The sequence below is a fragment of the Schistocerca nitens genome, chromosome 9 (assembly GCF_023898315.1).
Source record: "Schistocerca nitens isolate TAMUIC-IGC-003100 chromosome 9, iqSchNite1.1, whole genome shotgun sequence".
In the NCBI taxonomy this organism is placed as follows: Eukaryota; Metazoa; Arthropoda; class Insecta; order Orthoptera; family Acrididae; genus Schistocerca; species Schistocerca nitens.
Window position 1 is genome coordinate 67428558 of NC_064622.1, and position 6533 is coordinate 67435090.

Here is a 6533-nt window from a genome sequence, read left to right on the forward strand (position 1 = left end):
CTTCTTGCTCCATCACCTGCTTGCTAATGACTTGGTGCCCCTCTTCTAAGGCGGAGATGCGTTGGTCAATGATCGCCAGTTTCTCCCCAACACCCTGTACTATTTCACTAGTCAATCTTTTATTCGCTTCCTCGATATGCCTCCTATTTTCTTCTGCTTGTTTTTTATTCACTTCCTCGATATGTCTCCTATTACTGTCTAGTAATTGTCGTAGCATAGCCTGTAATGAATTTGCATCTATCGAATGATTCGAAATCACTACGGCGGGCTCAGGATGGACAACACTTGTACTTGCGTTTTCCGCGTTTCGTTCCTGGTCGGATTCGACGTTTTGACCTCGTCCTTGTTCAGGGTTATTGTCTGGCAGGTTTTTCCGATCGCGGCTCCCTGAACAGCTACGCGTCTCCATCATAAGGATAGTTACTCCGTGCTCCAAAATACAACAAGAATAATGCCAAAGTCTCCTAATGGACTCACAGTCCCCACAAAGCACCCAAGATTTACTATATGACACCGATACACGCCACAGGACAAGAGTCAACCCACACTTGTAACACAATTGAATACTAAATCACAATATCTATACAGTAATACATATACAAGATAAAACATGTAAGAAAATGCACACCTATATCATAAATTCACGTAAATTCTGTATCACAGAAAGACAATATACCAATTAGCACATCCAACCGAAAATAACTAATCCTCACTGCGCATCAGAAGATCTCTGGTTTACCGAAATCTGTGAGCAGGGTAAGCCATGTGTAAGTAGCGTGAATAAAAGGACGCTATGAGCAAGAAGCATGAAGCGCCCTTTGAATGTATCCTGATAGCTAAAAGAGCCGCGCGCGCTTTGAATAAGAAAATGCTATTTGACACTGAAATCAATATAAAAGATAGGGTCGCCACCAACTCTAGCCACACGACAAAGAAGAGGTAGCACTGAGTCAGAAAATTACTTAATTTATTAATAAGAAAAACTCACAAAAGAACATTCATTGTAAAGTCATTGATAAAGAATGGGATGTAGTTATTAATATGATCCAGGCATTCTTCCTGTGAATCAAATATTGAGTAAAGTAAAGAGGGCGTGAACACCATGCGTAAGTGCAGCCTGCAGCAAGATTCGTGAAAACACGATCTATTCCAGAGCATTTGTTTCAGACACTAATCACTACACCTGTGCACATGGAAACGCTATAGGTGGGCCAACAAGGAAAACTACAAGGTAAATGGCGAAGGTAACGGCGACGTAACATCGGTACACAAGATAAGATTGAAGGCAAAATTATTTATTCCTTAAAACATTGATGTAGTGCATCTATAGACTGCTGTTGCATGCTAACTATGTACAATTGCTTGTGAAATACTACACGTTTCATGACAGACTCGCGTGCCCACTCGGTCCGCGGAGACAATTTCTATGGACCGTGGCCAAATTTTAATCACATGAGACAAAGAAAATTCACAAATACACAAAAATTACCAAGATCCGGAAAAGATTAGAAGCATACACACACAGTTGTAGGCACATAAACATTCACACTGAACCGAGGGCACTTCGACATGTGCAACTCCTTTGTGCTGCGTTCCTCTCACGGATCAAAGTCAAGACTGCATTGGGAATCAAACTGAAAGTCTACAAAAGCCTTGCATTCCCTGCTGCAACCCAGCAAATAAATCTTTATAAGACGAAATTCGAGACCAAAAGCTAAAAGCTCCCCTCTCTATGTGACAACGCGCCACGCGGTCAGTCCAACTCACCCTTCTTCGACTGGAGCACAGCTGTGTACGCTTCCCGTACCGGCGGCAGACTGCCTCCCGCTTCTCCAGCCTCTTCCACGCTCCGCGTGGACCGGAAAACCCCAGGATGCCATTTCCGCCACCAACCTAACGCAGGTGGATTTCTCACAAGTAGCGGAAACCTCTTTGCCGACTTGACCACTACGAGAGTTGGCAATGAAAGGTGGCTACAGGACCCTTTCACCATTGCCATCCATAGCTCACGCATTTAGGAAAAACATTCCCTTTTCATTTATTGAAAATAAAGGACTCCCGTACTCAATCTGTCAGCACCTGTACACGGTAATGCTGGCTGTTGATACTAAAGTTAGTGAATTTGATCTCACCCATCTTTCTTCCCAGCAGGCCTCTGAACTAGGAGAGTTGTTGGAGAGGTTCCCAGAACTTCCCTGTGACAGACTGGGTGTTAATAATGTTCTTGAATACCATATTCGTCTATACAGGGTGTTACAAAAAGGTAAGGCCAAACTTTCAGGAAACATTCCTCACACACAATGAAAGAAAATATTTTATGTGGACATGTGTCCGGAAACGCTTGCTTTCCATGTTAGAGCTCATTTTATTATTTCTCTTCAAATCACATTAATCATGGAATGGAAACACACAGCAACAGAACGTACCAGCGTGACTTCAAACACTTTGTTACAGGAAATGTTCAAAATGTCCTCCGTTAGCGAGGATACATGCATCCACCCTGCCGTCGCATGGAATCCCTGATGCGCTGATGCAGCCCTGGAGAATGGCGTATTGTATCACAGCCGTCCACAATACGAGAACGAAGAGTCACTACATTTGGTAACGGGGTTGCGTAGACAAGAGCTTTCAAATGCCCCCATAAATGAAAGTCAAGAGGGTTGAGGTCAGGAGAGCGTGGAGGCCATGGAATAGGTCCGCCTCTACCAATCCATCGGTCACCGAATCTGCTGTTGAGAAGCGTAGGAACACTTCGACGGAAATGTGCAGGAGCTCCGTCACGCATGAACCACATGTTGTGTCGTACTTGTAAAGGCACATGTTCTAGCAGCACAGGTAGAGTATCCCGTATGAAATCATGATAACGTGCTCCATTGAGCGTAGGTGGACGAAACTAAAATGAGCCCTAACATGGAAATTAAGCGTTTCCGGACACATGACCACATAACATCTTTTCTTTATTTGTGTGTGAGGAATGTTTCCTGAAAGTTTGGTCGTACCTTTTTGTAACACCCTGTATAACCATATTCCTGTCAGGAGGTCCCCATATCGTCTCTCACCGCCTAAGATGAAGATACTAAGGGCATAGGTCTAAGTGCTTGAGTAAGGAGTTATTAGGCCTTCTACATCTGCTTATGCCTACCCTATATTCCTTATCCCTAAGGATCAGGGGCGGGATTTCCGGCTGTTGTTGACTACCGTCACCTAAATACGAAGGTTATCCTAGAATCAGTTCCTTTACCTGATCTTCACAACTCCTTTACTTGGTTTGCTGGGGCTATTTGGTTCACTGCGCTCGATCTGAATCAGGCCTATTATCAGATTCCCTTAGCCGCAGAATGTAAACACGTTACGGTATTTTGTACTGATTGGAATCTGTTTGAGGTTAACAGGGTACCCTTTGGTTTGGCTACCGGTGCAGCAGTCCTTACTCGTTTGCTGGATAATATTCTTGGAGACTTGAAATTAGCCTGTGTTTATGATTATCTGGAAAATTTGGTAATTTATAGTCGTTCTTTTCAAGAGCATTTGGAACATATCCAGCAAGATTTGCTAGGTTGCAGGGGGTCAGTTTGACTGTTAAACCCAGTAAGGTGACATTAGCCAGGCAGCAGATATCCTTCTTAGGTCATCTAGTATCAGGTGAAAGCATTCGCACTGACCAGGAGCGGAGTAAGGCATTGAGGGCTCTGCCGCCGTTTACTGATAAACGTGGGATTGCCAGGTTTATAGGCATGGTGAATTATTTTTAGGCGTTTTGGCGGCTACTTTAAATGAACTGCGCCGAAAGGGGGTGCTTTTTGAATGGAGATCTGCCCAAGTGGCTCCTATTGAGCATATTAAGGCAGCTATAGCCAATCCTCTGGTTCTCGGAGTGCCTGATTTTATAAGAAATTCGTTGTCCAAACCGACGCATCTAATGCTGGAATTTCGGCAGTCCTCCTCCAGGAGTTCGAGGATCAAAGGCAGCCATTAGCATACGCGTCTCGTCCGTTAACCAGCGCCGAGCTTAAATATTCTGTTTACGAATGGGAGGCATTGATCGTCTTGTTCGCGCTGGAGAAGTACCGGTTTTATCTCGAACATAGAGTATTTCAGCTAGAGGCTGACAATACAGCCTTAAGCTGGGTGCTAGCCAGACCGCGTAAAACTGGCGAGGTGGGCGGTACGCATTTCGGCGTTTCAGCTCGAGACTAAACACATTAGGGGTACTGAGAATGTGATCGCGGACATCCTCAGCCGTATGTTTACTGAACATCCGTCTATTGAAGGCGCCCAAGAAAGTGAGGGGGGCAATCTTAGTTGTGTCGTGTTAGGCGGTATTCCTCTTTTGTTTAGTGACATTGCCGACCAACAGGATCAGGACCCCACTTGAGCACCCGTTAAGAAACGGCTTTCTGTGGGCATTTTGTACAAAAAGGCCGGCCGCGGTGGTCTCGCGGTTCTAGGCGCGCAGTCCGGAACCGTGCGACTGCTACGGTCGCAGGTTCGAATCCTGCCTCGGGCATGGCTGTTTGTGATGTCCTTAGGTTAGTTAGGTTTAAGTAGTTCTAAGTTCTAGGGGACTAATGACCACAGCAGTTGAGTCCCATAGTGCTCAGAGCCATTTTTTTGTACAAAAAGGTGGGACGTGCCAGGGAGATTACGATCTGTCTACCAGCCACCCTAATACGCCCGGTTTTCCATTACTTTCACAACTCTTTGATTAGCGGGCATTTAGGTACGTATAAGACCTTACATAAGATTAAGGAGCATGAGACTTGGCCGTCTATGCACCGAGACGTTAGAGAGATGGTTTCTCGGTGTCAGTTGAATTTGGGCCACCCTTAACCTTGATGGCAGCTTCCACTCTGGCAGGCATACGTTCAGTCAGGTGCTGGAAGGTTTCTTGGGGAATGGCAGCCTATTCTTCACGGAGTGTGCGCTGAGGAGAGGTACCGATGTCGGTCGGTCAGGACTGGCACGAGGTCGGCGTTCCAAAACATCCCAAAGGTGTTCTGTAGGATTCAGGTCACGACTCTGTGCAGGCCAGTCCATTACAGTGATGTTGCTGTCGTATAACCACTCCGCCACAACCCATGCATTATGAACAGGTGCTCGATCGTGTTGATAAATGCAATCGCCATCCCCGAATTGCTCTACAACAGTGGGAAGCAAGAAAGTGCTTAAAGTAACGTTGCAGGCCTGTGCTGTGATAGTGTCGTGCAAAACAACAAGGGGTACAAGCCCACTACATGAAAAACACGATCACACCATAACACCGAATTTTACTGTTGGCAATACACAAGCTGGCAAATGGCCTTCACCGGGCATTCTCTATACGTACAGTCTGCCATTGGATCGGCACATTGTGTATCGTGATTCTTGACTCTACACAACGTTTTTCCACCGTTCAGACGTCCATTATTTACGCTCCTCACACCAAACAAAAACATCGGAAACAGTGGATCTAGGGATGTCTAGGAGTGTGGAAATCTCTCGTAAGACGTATGTCACAAGTGACATCCAATCACCTGATCAAGTTCGAAGCCCATGAGTTCCGCAAAGCGCCCCATTCTGCTCTCTCACAATGTCTAATGACTACTGAGGTCGCTTTCCGCCCCGATAGCTGAGTGATCAGCGTGACGGATTGTCGTCGTAATAGCCCGGGTTCGATTCCCGCTGGGTCGGTGATTTTCTCCGCTCAGGGACTCGGTGTTGTGTTGTCTTCATCATCATTTCATCCCCATCCGGCGCGCAGGTCGCCCAATGTGGCGTCGAATGTAATAAGACCTGCACCAAGGCGGCCGGACCTGCCCCATAATGGGCCTCCCAGCCAATGAAGCCAAACGCTCATTCCCATTTCCTCTGAGGTCGCTGATATGGAGTACCTGGCAGTAGGTGGCAGCACAATGCACCTAATATGAAAAACGTATGTTTTTTGGGGGTGGGGGGTGTCCAGATACTTTTGATCACATAGTGTAGGTCAAAGTAGTATTTTGCATAAAAAAGCACTCCGTATTTAGGCCACAAGTGACCTATCGGGACCATCCGACCGCCGTGTCGTCCTCAGCTGACTATGCTGATAGGAGAGGCGTGTGGTCACCACACTGCTCTCCCGGGCGTCATGATGGTTTTCTTTGAGTGGAGCCACTACTATTAGGTCGAGTAGCTCCTCAATTGGCATCACGAGGCTGAGTGCAACCCGAAAAATGGCAACAGCGCATGGCGGCCCGGATGGTCACCCATCCAAGTGCCAGCCACGCCCGGCAGCGCCTAACTTCGGTGATCTGACGGGAACCGGTGTATCCACTGTGGCAAGGCCGTTGCCTCTTTTGCACGAAAGGATAATATTGTATGCAATGCGATAAAAATTTTGGCTTGAGAAAAAAGAAAACTATCGCAGATTTACCATAACATTGGGTTAAAGCTTTCAACACCACAAGAGTGAATCCAAGGTCTTACAAAGTCAGTTCTATTCAACAAGAAATAATAAGAGAGTGGACGAAATTTTTAAAAGCGTGTTACAAACCGAAGTGATCCTTCAAGATACG

The 6533-nt window shown here is 46.2% G+C and overlaps 1 pseudogene; it reads right to left on the reverse strand.

Moving 5' to 3' along the window:
- Positions 1-6192: 6192 nt before the first annotated feature.
- LOC126204482 (5S ribosomal RNA) lies at positions 6193-6310 on the reverse strand (annotated as a pseudogene).
- Positions 6311-6533: the final 223 nt, after the last annotated feature.